The sequence below is a fragment of the Bemisia tabaci genome, chromosome 1 (genome assembly GCF_918797505.1).
Source record: "Bemisia tabaci chromosome 1, PGI_BMITA_v3".
NCBI lineage: Eukaryota > Metazoa > Arthropoda > Insecta > Hemiptera > Aleyrodidae > Bemisia > Bemisia tabaci.
Window position 1 is genome coordinate 17,930,403 of NC_092793.1, and position 17,027 is coordinate 17,947,429.

At 40.9% G+C, this 17,027-nt stretch overlaps 1 protein-coding gene across 2 annotated transcripts in view; it reads left to right on the forward strand.

Annotated features, from left to right (window-relative positions):
• Positions 1-2,340: 2,340 nt before the first annotated feature.
• pwn (calcium-binding EGF-like domain-containing protein pawn) overlaps positions 2,341-17,027 on the forward strand; it is a 102,581-nt gene continuing 87,894 nt past the window's right edge. Inside the window, exon 1 of one of the 2 annotated variants that reach the window (XM_019046890.2) lies at positions 2,341-3,020. The gene's annotated coding sequence lies outside the window, so the exon portion shown is untranslated. Of the gene's footprint in view, positions 3,021-12,512; positions 12,680-17,027 lie in introns of those variants that run through there. The other variant, XM_072297481.1, reaches the window with a different exon arrangement.

Sequence of the window (17,027 nt, forward strand, 5' to 3'; positions counted from 1 at the left end):
TTTTTTATTATTCTTACGATTCTGAGACCGTGATTGGTTCCCCTATTTACTTCCAGCAGATAATGTAAAAGCAATAATTTCCTAAGTGCTAATAATTTTGAAGCATTTTTGAGGGTAGCACAGACCCACATGTAACAGAGTTTTCAAACATAGGAATTCAATATTAATAAATGGCAATTAAGTAGCTATTAAAAATTCAAAAATCAGGCGATGAAAATTGTCAAAAATAGCGATCTTATAGCAATCATCCTGTTCATAACGGAATCTCACCGCCCGGAGAAATTTTTCAGTTAACATCAGGTCTCCGCTATGAACAGGTTTTTAGCAATGCGCAGCAAATCCACGGGACAGGAAAAAATTTCCGTTAAGATCGATTTTCTGCTCTAAGCAGGCTCCGTTAAGAACAGGTGGGTTTCACTGTAACCACCTCGCATTCAAAAATCGGTCATTACTATTCATAGCAATAGTTTGTACCTATTTCACAAGTAGATTAAAATTGCTATCCATTAGAAGTTTCATACCTATACATAGACAATAAATTAAATTGACTATAAACAGCTAATACATCACTAGCAATCTTGAAATTCTGCTACATAAGAGAAGAAATAGTTCAGTCAAATTTTTGAAAAATCGAAATTTTAGTTGTTTCACTTAAATTAGTCCCCGAGAATATATTACGGGGGAAAATGAGCTCTGGAGTTTACTCTTTCTTCTCAATATGTCAAGTTCATTAATGTCATATCAGGGACGGTACCAAAAATAAACCCCCAGAAGTAAAACATGTATAGCCCAATAGCGTAAAGGGAGAGTGTCGAGACTCACCCCAAAAGCATTTGAGCAAATTTTTTGCGATTCCAGGTACCGCGGCATCGTAGTAAATTTAAACATCAATACATTTTTCGGAGAATTGACAATGTCGCGATAAAAATTTGTGATAATAATAGTTGACTTCATCGGCACAATATGCGACGTTAACATTACGGTGAGGTGTAAAAAAGAAACAAGCACAGTTCCCTTAGTTGGTGTCGCATGCGACGAGTACTGAACGAATTTAATAATAACGCCTGAATGCAACTATTCGAACCCCATGGATGTCCATATTGCATATGCTAGGTAATGAAGGCGTTTTGGCGCTCTCGGCACTCATCGCTTCACTCGCGGCGAGCTGAACTGCGAGTATCCACAATTACGGACCTCGTTTATACTACGAAGATAGGTATCTCTCAGGCACAAATAATTGCTCTACAAATCATACTCAGTACATCGCTGCATCAAAACTAAAAAACAGCAGATTCTCACATCCTTTACGCAAGAGCGCAACTATTCATGCGTAAACGATGTCTTTGAAGAGTAAACGAGGGCGCTCTGTCATTTTGGATTCTCGCGGTGCAATCCGCACAGCGGACACAGTGGTGAGTGGTAACTGCCTCCAGAGTCAAAACGCCTAAACTTCCGTGCTTATGCAACACGGACATCCGTGGGGCTCGAACAGTTGCATCCAATCTCTATAATGAAATGCGCTTAGTGTTCATTGCTTTGCTTGTTTCTTTCGCACCCTTTCTTTAAATTTCAAAGTCGCCCATTGCGTCGATGATGTAAACTCATAGGCGGATCTAGACACTTCAAACGAGGGGAGCGTAGGGGGGGCTTAGGGGGCTTCCCCGAAAATTTTAAAATTTTGAAGCGTTTAATACCTATGCACTTTGAGTCGATGTTGTCATGAATAATTACCAAACATAAGCGTCTTTCCTTCTTCTTTCCTCCGTTCTTTCTATCTTCCTTTCTTTCCATCTTTCTTTCACATTTTTTCTCACACATTTTTTAGTGTGTTAGTGCCACGGGCGGCGACGATGCATTTATGCTCTTCTCTACTTTTCTACTCCGCGCTCAAGTCTCCAAACAAATGCACGTTCTAAGAGGCGGTAGTACCGGAAGATTATAATGATGCATGTTTCCTAATGAAAATTTTACTGTGAGCTTATTATCAATAAAAATGTTCAATACCTTCTCATAAAGGAGAAATTGGTCGTTTTCCTCAAAGTAACAGAACAAAATTATGCAAACTTATGTGGAAAAAAATCTTAATTTTTGAAATTTTTTGGTTGAAAAGGGGTAATGTCGCTTCGTTGCGCAGTTAACACTTCAAAAATTTTCAGGGAAGAGCCCCCAAACCCGCTTCTAGCTAAAGTCCCTCCCCACCACAGCCACGTTTCTCACACAAGTTGGGAACGGCGGCAAATTTTCCGTTGCCCCCAGTGGCGAGTACGTAAATCCAGGCCTGGGCACCGAGGTGCTGTAAACCCCCCCCCCCCCCCCCCCCAATTCTTCAGGGATCCTTGGAGTCTGTTAGACAGATTTAGAGAAGTCCTAAGTCTGAAATTTTAGGTGGCATAAGGCCCTTAAATTTTAGGATTTGGGGCCCCTCGTAACCAGTACCCCTGGCTAGTCCGGCCGTGGGCAATAGTATATCTATAGGTTTCATTTACCACAGGGAGCTCTATGCACCTATCCCACACAGGATGTCAGCGAGACGGCAAGGACTCCATGACCGTCAGACAAGGACTCCATGTCCATCAGACAAGCGGCGCTATCTATGTCCGCCAAGTCGAAGCACTCGACGGACGCAAGATCCCGTTAGACTGCGGGTCGCTCGCTCGGCATGCCAGTGCCCACCTCCCCTCTCATAACCCGTTCAAGTTACTGCCTCTGGAATGGGTCGTTCCTTGAGCCGCCGCGCGCCGCGACGTAGACTTGATCCTCAATAACAACTCAACGCGGAGTTTGCCCTGTCGTGTCGCAGACTTTTTTTGAAGTGTCGTCAGACTTTCGGTGCTTTTTCCAGCCCGCCACTGTGACTTGCGCGTCGTTCTAAGTGTTTTCTTGGTGATTTTTCGTACTTTCGTCGGAACAGTTTGGATATTGTGCCCGAAACCCTTTTGAAAGTAGGAGCGAAACACCGCCTGCGATCCCGCAACTCGGCGTGTTCCACATTTCCTGGCAGTCGCAGCGCGACGTCCCAAGTAAGTTATCGCAGATGTACTCCTCCAACTTGCTGCCCGCACGTGATTTCACGAGTATTATTTTTATGAGATTTTATTTTTCAAAATAACTTAATGGCTGAGCAGAAACATCGTATTTATCAGTAGGTTAAAGATCGGATGACTTCCTTTTATCTTCCCAACCCTAATGCTGCCCTCCTTTCTCGTGAATATTGATAACATCACACATCGAGCTAAGTCTTTGCACAAATTTTGGCAGTTTCTTTTTTAAGTGGATCTCAGAATGTCTGGACAGATCGCATGACGGTGCAAAATTTTTCCTCGGCGCTTTCATTCGGACAGAAGTTCCTCCGGACATTTTATGAACTCTTTGACCCGTCCGGTTGAACTCTTTTTGATTATCTTCAATCAACAACGTGAAGTTTCTCAATTAAATTTTTTAACTAGGTCAAACACCTTTGAGAATCATCAAAGAGACATTCTTGATTGATTTTCGAACAAAACTATATTTTATTCAGACTCTTTTTGAAAAACATCATGAGAAGTCTTGGAATGCATGGGCATTATGCTTGTCACTCCATCAACTGGACTGGAACACTATTATACATCATTTCTGTGATTCCACCAACAAGTCTCTGCTGAAAAGATTAACGCATATTCCTACCGGACAGTCATCATACAAAGCTATCAAGGATTTAGATACTGTAATCACTTCAAATATATGGGGAATATAATGACCCCAGAGAAGGGGTCGTGACGGGCATCTCTCATGAAAGGATGGCGGCAGAGGGTTGACATGGCGTCTGGGTGTCGCAGAGTGCCAGAGTGCGTTATAGAAGAGCGACGTTTATGTCACCTCTAAGCATAAACCTTAACCTTAGTCGTACTATATGTTGTTATTGGCGCAACCAACAATGCACTGCTTACGAACCCAAAACTCGTGAGATATCCAAAAACTTGCCATCTGGATTGAGGCAGTAAAAATCACCTGAAAAATAAGAGATAAAAAGTTTTTCAAAGTTCGCACGGGCTACTTTCACACCAGCCACTTTGAACCTTTTTGATGTATCGTAGAATTCTTATGAGAACACTAACTTTTTTGGAGAGATTAAATATAGCACACCGACCCTATGTATGAATAAAGAATATGACTTTATCTAACTAGGTTTTCTGACGTGTGAAGCTTGCACGAATCGAACCTTGATCGGATTGTTAATTGGGGGATACTACAGACTACACATGCACAGTCGAAACACTAAAACATAAAGTCTCGCACAATTTTAAGTTTTTCTCAAAGGATAAGGGATAACCAAACAATTTCCCTTGAATAAATTGCGATAGCCCCATTGCGCTCGTATGATTGCAAAAAAATACAAAATCGCACCGAAATCTGTGTATCACATATTGCAGTGCGTCTTTCCAGTTTCGCCCCTCTAAATTGCCAATGATTTTAAAAGTTAGCGTCTGCAGTAAACCATTTTAGTTGTAGTTTTTGTTAACAGATATTTTTCCCGGAAAATCCTCACCTTTTGAAAGTCCAAAACGTCAAGAGGACGTAGCAAGGTTAGGGATGGGGAATGGATGGTAATTGATGTGGCTTTAGTAAGCGTCCAAAATGTTTCACAACGAAGTTGGTAATTCAACTCATCATTACTTTGCACGTATTTATGCGAAAAGGAGTGCTACATAGTTCCTTTGAGCATAAATACGATCATTTACAAAAATGGCGTCTGTCCTCCAGCATCAAGCTTCGGAGGCAACGCTGTCCTCTCCACATAGCGCTCCAAGATATTTTTCTCCATATTAAGAGTATTGGATCATTATTTCGACATCATCATTAGTATACGTAAGCTCCTAGACCCTTAAAATTTTCAATTTTAGTCATCTAGCCCGTTGCACCTTGCTAATGGGCTGATTTCTATGATTTTTGCACATTTTTTGTCACAATTCATCAGAAAGATCTACCGGATCGATGTTCATGATTTTGTGGCTATCGATAGAAGATAGTCTATAGATAAGCCCGTTCTATTTACATTAACTCGCACGGGAACAGCGGGCCTTTGAGGGCGTGAAAAAGGCACTGGGGTCGGGCCGCGTAGCGGCCACGGGGAATACTCTGTAATTTCTTCTACTTCAACTGACTTAACAGCCAAAGTATGAAATTAGGTTAATGGTGTTCTCAGTTGGTATTCATAAAAATGAAAGGGGGAAAACCATGTGGTGCGGCAGAGCGCATGCATTATGTTGAAATGCAGTGACAATATGTCAGGCTTGTTCCGACTTTATGCAAATTTCATTAGTCTTCGCTCGACGTCTCAGTTGCGTCGTCGTTCTGCGTGAATTACCAACAAATCTTGAAATGGAACCACACGCTTGAGTGGTTAGGGATTTTGCAGATTTTGACACACCCTAGCTCCGCAGTCTTTTAGTACAAAACAAATATTTGTACGTATGCCACCGGCAATAGTCAAACCAGAAATGTTTTCGAATAGTCTAATATTAGTATTACCTAGTATTTGGATTTAAATTCTGATCCTTTTTAAAGTTTTAACCCTACACTAATTCTTTGCTTGTGCAGGAAGAATTTATCGTAAAAATTCGCATCCTACGATGGTATCTGAAATCATTTTGAGCCTTAGATTGAACAATGGACATTCATTTTGAAATTTGCCGCGTATCGATGGTTAAAGTGCGAAACCACGCATCTCCGTTTGCGATGTTGCAGACATCCTGTCATACTTTTTTTTTTTGGAAAACTGTCTCAGTATTTCTAGAAAACTTCCTTGGATTTTCCTCTCTGCTAGAAATTTTGAAACACTGCAATGAAGATATCAGGTCTCGCACTTTGACCATCACTATACCGATTGTTAAAATGTCGAAAATACATATATGAGGAGCATTTGGAGTTTAGGAGGGATTTAAAGGAAAAGTTCGTAGACCGGATGAATTCTAACTTTCAAAACAATAGTGTATTTCCCTCGGAGAACACACTAAAAATATCAAAGACGTGAGAGCTCCTAATCAAGAAGTACAAAACTTCGTAAACTGTAATCTGTTCACCTAGACATGTGACAAAATGCCTGATTTGACTATTCGCCAGCGACACATAGACGCGGATTTCTGCGTGAGAACACAATGCATTAGGCATCCTCCAGTGCTTAGAGTGTTACGGTACTCCACTAGCGAGCTGCCTATCTCGTTGGCAGCTCCAAAAAACTTGAATCCGATTTTAGGAGGCTCGGAAGATATTCCCCGCAGGCGCCGCGGCGCCGGGCAGCAAATAATCTCAAAAACTGGGTGAAACGAGTTCAACGCTCTGCATCGCTAGTAGGTAACAACACTTCGGATCCTAATGTCATGGTCAAACAAGTCGTCAGCTGATGCCAAACGGAAGACTTGTCACATGTCTGTGCCGTGTGAAAGGACGCATCATGGGTTTCATTCAAGTATTGTCTCACGAGAGGGTTACACCTGAATTCTTTTTCCTCACATGTGAATTCTGGCGCTCTTGTTTCCCTCATCTTCTTTTTTTATTCACCAGTCCCTTGATTGCGTAATTTCTCATCTCCTGTCGTACAGTTACTAAAGTTAACTTCGTTTTGACTACATTTTGAAGTAAGGAACTACTTTTATAGTTCATCCATAAAAGCACCCATACATAGGAAAACTAAAGGCGTATTTACAATGCTTCCTATAGAAGTGTAGGAATATTACCTGTCAGTTGCAAAATGTGGTTCGTGAGACGAGAGCCGGAACACACGTGAATGGAGAGTGCGGACACTTCGAAACATTGAATTCTTTGGGCCCAAAAAGCCCCAGAGCTCTTCTTGATCGCTGTGATCATTTTAACGACCAATTTCCATCCCATCGTGTTTTCTCCTTCTTCTACATCTTATACTTATCATACATCGTACCGTATCGCAAATTCCGTATTCTATAGTATCATACTGTGTCATATCGTATATCATAAGTCATATCGTAGCGCGGTGGATCGTGTAGTACCATGCCGCACCGATAGCAGTACGGTGAAAATTTAAAAATGTAATCAGACAGTGTTCCAGATGAAATTACGCTTCAACGCATCTGCAGAAAGGGAGTGTTAAAGTATGGACTAGCCACAAGAAAGCCTGTTTTAGAGAACGATATCTGCGCTGAGGAGTAGACATGCCGAATGACCCGCCGCGCTCCGAATCAATTGAAGATGAATATAAAGAGAAAATTTCCCTATTAAAGACCGTAAAAACCAAGCGGTGAGCACGAATCCTTCCACAGTGACATCTATGGGTGTCAATCAGTGCAAAAGAGAAGCAAGAACAAAGGAGGCGTCAGCCTAGAGGGAGGTAGACGATTTATGGACTCGAGGAAGCGAGCAGAAGTTGGCGCTGGTTGGAAGCAGCAATCAGGCCGTCACAGAATTAATCGGAGTGCGATTGTCGTAATGCCTGAACGCTTGCACCAGTGATGACCAAACTCCTTCAATCTGGCCATTTTACATCCTGCAAGTGCGGCAAGAATTCTACCATCCAGATAGAACTTTTGGACTGCATTTAGCGAAAAGGAACAAAGTTTTACGCGCCGATAAGAAACCTTATTATTAGTTAGGAATCTTCACGAACACCAGTGCTAATCAATGTGTTCTTAGCTCATTCCTGTGTATGAAACTCTCTAATTCAAAAATACCAAGAGGGCCAAACAGACATTCTTGACTCCTTTTCATGCGTCGATTTGGTTTTTTCGCCTCTAAAAAGTTGTGAAAAGCTCGATTTCAATCAAAAGTTTTTTTTGTTTTTTGGTCTGTTTTAAGAATTAATGTTAAATTTAGCAAGCAACTTTTCAATGAATTGACCTTTCTGTAGGTCGATTCTCCTGCTTTAAAAAAATTTTAATTTTTTTTTTTTTTTTTTTTTTTTTTCCCTGCTGAGTGCCACCCATTTAAAACTGTAATTTTTAACACGACACAAAAATTTACTCGTGGGGAGTAGGTGATGCCACTTGAGATAATAACACTGAACGATCTTGTTCTTGATTTTTTTTTAAAATTCGGAAATCCACAAGTTAGTTAACCCGACGAAAAGGTCCATCAAGAGCCGGGATGTTTCGAATTGACGACACTGGAGTGGTGAGCAGATGCAAGTCGCCATGATCATCGCGCTACTTAATTCTCGCGCCTGTGTAACGGCTACCCGCACAACACGCTCTACATAGCCGACCCCCCCCCCCTCAGTAGCAGCCAGGCTCTTGCTCTTCCTCAGAAAGTGAAACAAGTACCGAGTGCTCTCCGAGTAGCTCTAGCTGTGATCTTCGCTTTCCGCGTCTTCAACTCCACCGCCAACGTCATCTCCTCTGGATTCAGAAGAAGGTAGAGGGTAGACATAGGCATAGACATGGACATAGGCATATTTCTTGGACAGAGACGATATATTTCAGAAGCCCAGCACGAACACGTAATCAGATAAGGTGAAAGTTAGGTTCGGAGTGCCCACGTTATTTTTCGTCTGATGAATATTATGAACACACCTTTTGAGCATGAATATATCGAACGATGACACTGACAGAGGTCAAGGCGAGCACTTAGCTTGGCAGGTTTTTGCAAATTAAGTCAGGATCGATAAACCAATAACTCAACTTTAAAATTTGTTTAGGGTCATGATCCCCTTTATCCCAAGAGAGGGCGGGGGAGGGGGGGGGTTGGAAGGGGGGTTAAGACCATGAACGTCGGATTCCTTAGGGTCGATTTTATATTCAACCCTACAGTCTCCGACTTCGTGCAATCTAAAATAAACGAGAAAAAAGCCTGGTACGGTACCGATCTGCAACGTGCGCTCAACTAGAGTAATCCCCGCTTATTTGAAAATTGCCGCGTCAATTTGTATATTTTGCCAAGCGCGGCACTGAAATTGGCGGGAACCAATGGGAGTGGAGGTTTCGACGTTGTTTACATTTGGATTATTTTGATAACAAGTTGTAAATTAACGTGGTTGTTCGTCCTCTCGTGGGTGTTATGAATATTAAGGGGCAGGACATTACCTACAACGGCATTACCTCCAAAAATCCAACATGGTCGAGCGAGAGATCGAAACTTTGGCAATGTGCCCAAATCGATCGGTCGAGGTTTCGAGATGTAAGGCTGTCTCGAATTTTACGATGTTGCCAAACCAAAAAGTAAGCATGAGATTTCTTTATAGGTGTTTCTCACTTTCTACCACTGTCGATGGTCTGTGTCTGTGAGATTGTGCGAGTTGTGAGATAATCTGATAATCGCTCTCGAAACATGAGCATGAGCGTGAATTAAGAGTTAGAGGTTAGAATCCATTAAGTGAAATTGGTAGAAATGTATGTATTAAAAGGCATTGAATCACAGGATCAATTAGTTTCTCGTAGACTTTTCCCCTAATACTCGTGGATCGGGAGACTTGTAATTTAAGGAGTATGGGTGATGTGATTAGATTCGTGAAAAAGTGTAACCGCATTGCTTGCTTTTAACTAGCGCTTATGGTTTTGATGCAATGATTGTCATCAGTTAGTTTCCTCTACTACACGACCGCACCCTTATGAAGGCAGATGATGAATAAAAGTGGTTACTTCAGTTGTTAAGTACTCTTTCTCTAAATTTTATGTTTTGGCATCTCCGCTCCGAAATCACAAGGCTGCCGTGTTCCCTAGCTATGCAGATCGCTTGCTAAGTCTGCCCCCTGTGGAAAGTCTAATCATACCTAAGTTCTCTCCGGTTGGAATTTCTCTACTTCAATGTACGCAAAATAATATTTTGCAGCTGAAGAACACAGCATCTCTCTTGCGGCTATGAAACAATCCAGTTTTCTCTCTGAGCTAATAGATTTCATGATGTGCTTGACTTGACTGTAGCTTGATCAGTTACCTAGTTCATCCAGGATGTCACCATGCTCTTCCACAACTCTTGTTGTTTAAACAATTAATGGGCTCCATTAATTAATGTTCGACAATGTTGTGGAAAAGCACGTCGATAGTCCGTCCAAGCATCGAAGGAGAAGTACATTTGTATGAAGGTTTGTCAAGTCTGGCTTAAAGTAAGTCATGTACCAGCCTTCCACCTATCAGCACATCTTAGAGCGCCAGTTTTCTGACAAATAGACCAATTCTGCATTGTCAGACAATGATCTACCTTTTTTAGAATCCTTTCAGATGTTCCAGTAAACTGTAAACATCAAGTAAACATAACCTCACTTTCTTCTTTTACTTTTACACAGAGATAGAAGAGATAGCAGCATAGAGTAAGAGTAGTTAGAGGTAAACTCTCCCGTATAGAACCCCTAAGAACTATACCATCATTGCAGCCTGATTAGAGGTTTTTTTGAAAGTTGATTTCTTACATACGGAAAAAAATCAGCGATTCTCGTAAAATTTGGGGGAAAAAAAATAGGAATAGTTGGTTAATAAATTAGGTATCGCTCGGCATATATAAGAGCTCCGCCGAGTGACGGAAAATTTCAAGGGGGATATTGTGGCAATTTCACGTAAAACTTATGAAACTTATGCGAATGAATGAGGCTGCTTATGAACCAACAAAAAAAAATGAAAATTCAATTTTGAATTTTTTATGAGATAAACTTCGTTGGAAAAAAAACATTGTTAGTTGAACTTGCAAATCGTCGGCGTGATTTGTTACAGGCTGCGGAACCAACCCGTAAAAAGTACCTAAGTTTAAATGCATGGGAATATCCACCGAAAAAATTAAATTGCTCATTTAACAGTTTTGTACTTACAAACTGTCCGACTTGTTCCAAATGAGGAGCTTGGAGGACAAGGCGCATAAATGCAGTTTTTGAAAAAATTAAGATATTAATGATATTAAGTAAAACTAGTCTTAATGCATATTCTGTGGAAAATTCGTTCCAAATTTCCAATTTTAAAGCATCAAAGAGTCAGTTTGAGCTTTCTCTCCGCCATGGATCCATGTAATTTCGAAACTTTAAACACGCATTTCTCGGAATAGCAAAAACTGCACTTATGTGCCCCTCAAATGTCCTTTTCAATAAGGGAAAGCTAATTGAGCTACCACAAAATTGTTGAATCAGCAATTTCATTTTCTTCCGTGCATTGCAAATTTGATACTTCATGTGAATTTTTAAGACGAACGCCGCTCGTTCGCCTCAAAAAAAGTGAGTGTGGGTGGGTGCTTAGGGGAGCTATAAAATACCTAATTTTGAAATTCAGATTTTTTTCACTCTTTCTCATCTTCATAACCCACCTGTGACATACGTCTGCACTACTCAAAAAGAAGAAGAAAAAAAAACGTAACGTTTTGTATGATCCCCTTCCTCGAATTAGTATTCTGTAAGTAATGAATTTTGAATGAAATTTCGTAATAGTCGGCCTCCTAAGCTGCCGTGCTAAGGAAAAACGCCGTATGAACATTCAAGGGTTGCCAAATTTCCTTCGATACAATGTTAATTTTTGAGGAAATTCATGAATATTTTCCCTTGAAATTTTCAGGACTTTTCGGTGGAATTACGAGCAAAATTATCTGAAAAAGTGGAGGGAAAATATTCATGAGTTTACCAGGAAATTCGTGTTTTTCAAAGGAAATGTGGCAACGCTTAAAGGTTCATACGGCGTTTTTCCTTAGCACGGCAGTATGGTGTAATGGTTGTAGCGCCAGCTCGATGATCGGGAGGTCCCGGGTACGATTCCCGGCCAGACGACCCGAGTTTGATAGTCTCAAACAATGGTTGCCTGGGACTGGTTGAGGGGTTGGAGGGGGACGGGAATAAAGGGCAAGGATTGGCCCTTGTGCACTATTTGAAGTGGTAAAAAAAAAAAAAAAAAAAAAAAAATAGTGTATCTTTCCTTCGGAAAATACACTAAAAACTCATGAAATTTAACATCTCTGCGACCAACGCCCAAAACCGCAGGGGGACGTAACGTCACCGTTTTTTTACCGGCTGATGAGAGCAGAGACCAGGGGAATATATTTTGCTGTCGACGGACTGATCGACCAACAGCCACAATCTCGGCATTTCCATCCGATCATCCATGTTCCGTAGTATCATTGAACATCTATTAAGAGAGTCCAAATGTCGCTTAAGAGATACTTCATTTCATTGATATCCTTCATAAATGGGCTGGGCCGTTATCGGTCCGAGAAAATCAAACTAAGATCAACAAAGCAACACACACAAGAAAAGCAACACAGTTCAGGGTCGTTTCGGCAGAGTTATGTGGACTAAAGGGGTCAGTCGAGAAAGCTATTTGTTTTGAACAATGTATCGCCTTCAATTTTCATTGCGATCAATCCACCGTACAACTGGCTTGTTGAGAAGAACGGGCATTTGCTGATAGGTATCGCGCCTTCATTTCGTTTAACAGGCAACACATCATACACTACAGACTGGCAACATTGTATGAGTTTCAGCGCTCTCTGTCGGCTTCTGGCCGCAACCCCTCTTGGGTCACATTGCCACAATCGATTCGATATATCGCAGGGGAGTCTTGTGGAGGTAATGCCGTTGGAGGTAATGCAGTATTCCCGAATATTAAGTCCATCGAGTATTTACAACTGCTCGAGGTTTTTAATTTTTTGTTTAAGTGCGAAGTGCCTTAACTACATCCTTCCAAAGAATATTCAATTCGTTGTCCCCCTCGTTAAATCTTCATGAGTGCGGGTACAAGCCAACCCCTCGAGGTGTGCTCTCATAGTTTCTGTAAGTTGTCACTATTATTTTTTCCTCCTCGCAGTTTCTCTAGCACTGTACTGCTCGAAATCAGTAAGGCTCAAAAATTCCAGGCAGCTTTAAACCTTCCACTTCGCATTGTTTGTCAATTTATTGCTTAATTATCACCAGGGATTCACTTGTCATGTTGTGGTCTACCTACTCCAACTGTCTTTAATATCAGGGTCTTACCAGTTTATTCATTCTCTAAGTCATCTTAAAGAGGGTTTTCATGGCTCAGAGATCAAATACTTCTTGCTCTGAAATAAGACTACGGAAGGTCTCAGTCAAATTCAGAAGGAATCTATTCTGTTGAGAAGTGTCTATTAGGAGCCAGCCAGAGTTTGATTCAGGTACGCATTAAGATCATGCCCTAATAATGGTTGATTTCACGCCTCAGGTGTTGTAGATTCATATGTATCCCTCAATGGTTTATAACAGGATGGAACTCGATCTGACGACAAACAGGCAGAAAAGACTAAATGCATCAAAGCTGCCATTCAGGCTGACATTAAATGTCAAAATCGATAAATCTTTGACCCTCTTTCGGTCAAATCTACTTTTTCCTCTCTGCTCACTGCAGTGCATCAAAAAGTTAATCCTCACTGGTAAAACCTATCAGAGTAAATAGCCCGTATCAGACGATCAAACAAGCCTCGCACGGGTGGTCTCCAACACTCTAGTACCGATAAGCCCGTATCAGACGATCAAAGTAGAGGCTTCAAAGAGGTTCATCGATGCCTTTCGTGGCCCTCTCATTGGCCAGCGGTTTAAGTCGAGGCAATCGATGAGTCTCTTTGAAGCCTCTACTTTGATCGTCTGATACGTACGAGGCTTGTTCCTTGGTTACATTATGTCGAGTGGAGTTGAAGTCTTAATAGGGAATCGACTCTAAGGCATTCAAATTTTGCAGCCCTGAAGCTCCCCTAGCTGCCCTCAGGGAAGTAAAAAGGGGGGGGGGGGCTCCCAAGAATTGACTCCCAGTATCACTAAATGACTGTAGAGGCTTAGGAAAAAGATGTTTTTCTCAAGAAAAATCAACCATCAGGAATCCGAATTTGACAGTCTCAAAGCCCTCCAAACTTTTTTTGATGTGATACAGGGAGGCCCTAATTTTGGAAAATTCACAAAATCACGGACGCTACCAGTTAATGTACTCATTCATTAAGTTCGACAGGCTTTAACGCTAACATATACATACACAATAATAAATGTATAGTTAAGGACGAAATGATATGTTTTTAGCAGGTTGAAAAGAGGCTTGCAGTCACAGGTCTCTTTCATCATGGCTTACTTTAGAGCGGCTCAGACGAATATGTGTGTACATACCTACATACCTATGTATAGCTATGTATTTTTTTTTTTTTTTTTTTTTTTTTTTTTTTTTTTTTTTTTTTTTTTTTTTTTTATAAATAAAAGGGGGAAAAATTTGTTTAAGGAGTGTCCTAATCCAAGTTTAACCTTAGTGCACCCTCTTTCTTACACAGTGAAAATTAATCGTAATTCTGTATAAGAGATCGGCCCATCGCATACAGTGTACTGCCGTGCTAAGGAAAAACGCCGTATGAACATTCGAGAGTTGCCAAATTTCCTCCGATAAAATGTTTATTTTCAAGAAAAGTTATCAATATTTTCTCTTGAAATTTTTCACGATTTGGATCAAATTACGAACGACATTCTCTGAAAAATCGAAAGGAAAAAGTCCATAAATATTCTCACAAATTCGTGATTTATCAAAGGAAATTTGGTAACGCCTAAAGGCTCATACGGCGTTTTTCTTCAGCACGGCAATGTAGGATATAATGGTGAATAAATCATGATAGTCGGCAATTCCCGAGGCAGTATTCTCGTCATAGTCCTCGCAGGCCTTCTCGAACCTCAACTTCAACTTGACCGAGAGTCTTCGACGGCTTGTTAAACCTGACTGGCGAGATGAGTTGTTACATCAGTCTCACAATTAGTGTAACAGAGTCGATCCCAGTCGCTGAGATTCCGTAACGCGCTGTTCTGCAAACCGGCCGGAAATTCGCATGGGAACGGTTTTCCGAGTATGCAGTTGCGACCATCTTCGCAACATCTCTTTTTCGTTAATTATTACTCGAGAATATTTACTAATAATAATTAGTGAAAAAAAACTAGGAGAAGAGAGAGACGGGAGGGAGGGGAGGGGGGGGGAGAGAGAACAAATAGGAGGTCAGACGCGGAGCGTAGAAAAGTATACTGCAGACATTTCTACAAAACTACACAGTAGTACCCTTTAAAAAACAAACGCTGAAAATTTTAAACCAAATCTAAGAAGAAATTTCCAATTTGGAAAACATACTTAAAAAGAAAAAAAAACGCAAAAAAAGCTGTGTGGAGTTTTAGTAGGCACACAACATTCAGGTCTTAAAATTGTCCGATTAATATTCAACTTCATACCCTCATTACTCTCGAAAATAACTTAACCGATCTCAATTTATTTTTTGAAAAGCTTAGAGTATGTTTTTGTTGAAAATTCAAAATCCGATTCCTCGACCCAACTCAACTAAAATCACTTTTAGTGCCGAAAATTAATCGGATCCAACCAGAATCGTGCTCAACGAAATCAAACTTGGTCAATTTTTCTTTAATGTTTTATCTCTTTACCTGCACAAGGAAACCAAGCGATATTTGGACTTAAAATTTGTCGAGTATATTTTGCATAACTTGCAAACCGAGAAAATTCACCAAAAAATGCGAGGCGTTGTGTTTTTTTTGATCTCTGTCAATAAAATTAATCCGCCCAATTTTCCCCCAGGACCTATGCTGTCGTGCTAAGGAAAAACGTCGTCTGACCCTTCAGACGTTGTTAAATCTCCTTTGATAAAGAATACATTTTCCGGAAAATCTGCGAATATTTTTTTTAATTTTTCAGAATATTTTATTCGCGATCAGTTCTAAATATCTGGGTATTTGAAGAGAGAATATTCATAACTCTCCCAAAAAATAAACATTTTATTGGAGGAAATTTGGCAAAGCTTGAATGTTCATACAGCGTTTTTTCTTAACGCAGGACAGTATGGTCCTTTACTCTTTTTCCCAGTGGATGGTCTTTTTGGAGAAAATTGGCAACGTGGGAAGGTTCATCTTTCCTTAGCACGGTCTGACGGACGAGAACTGAATTTACTGCATTGCATAAATGCACATGCATTGAAGCCACGATGCAGCGGACAAAGGACAAAGGTGGATATATTTTCCCATATTTGAAGCCGTGATAGATACACGCCGGAGTCTAGAGCATTCGAAAGAAATGTAGGGATGTTCTAATCATCGATCAATAATCGATTAATCGGTATTCTATCAGTGATCAATCACTTCTATCTTTATTAATCGAGCATTCGATAGATCAAGAACTTACATTTATCATTGAAAATCGTTGATTTTTTTCAAAAATAAAAAAACTCGCAGAAACGAACAACAGCGTCACCTCAGTAAAATAAAATTGTGCTCTAGTCACAAGTTTTTATTGCTAATCTGTTACCAACTATTCCAACGATTTAGAATCGATTTAGTAACTAGAAATTAATCGTGGCAATCGACTGTCGAAACTGGACGGATACTGATTCCGATTAATCGATCAGTTGAATAATCGAACATCTCCAGCAATATCCAGCGAGCAGATGCGCGGTGCCGTCGAGCGACGACGAACAATCCAGTTAATGCGAATTCGGTTTGTCCTTTCGTTGCGTTGGATCAGGAAAAACGCGGCTGAGTGATGGTGATGGCAGTGGAGAAAAAGGAAATATTCGCTCGGCCCCTGTGCATCTGCTTTTTTCTCTCTCCTTCCTTTTTTCCACGCGACGCGGAGTGAATCTCAATGCCCGGAGTGCGAGCGTGGTCATCGAATCTTGATGTCTGCGGGGTTGACCGATCGGACAAACTAAAACACGGGTTTGATCAAAGTCGGTGAGTGGTGAACGTCTGTTTCCCTCACCGTTTGGCGCCGCTGGCCGTGGATGCTCCATCGGTGAATGACTGTTCCGCGGTGATTCCAGCGTCGGGTTGTTGTGCTCCTGAAGCAAGCGAGACATGCTGCGAATCTCTCGCGATCACATGGACAGAGCTCAATAGGAAAGAACCAAATCGCATCAAGATATCGAACCGAGAGGAAGTCATTTGAAGGGTCATTCCTCCTCTCCTCTAGAATCAATACATGAGATAGAATTCACCACTCCGACTATTTTCTTTTTCTGAATATTTTTCCGTGACTTTGCACAGCGGGAAATTGGCAACTAACCAATTGTAAGCTCAAAACTACTCCTATAACTCATTTTTCTCCCAAAATTTGACTTACTATGAACAGGTTGTGGTTCGACAA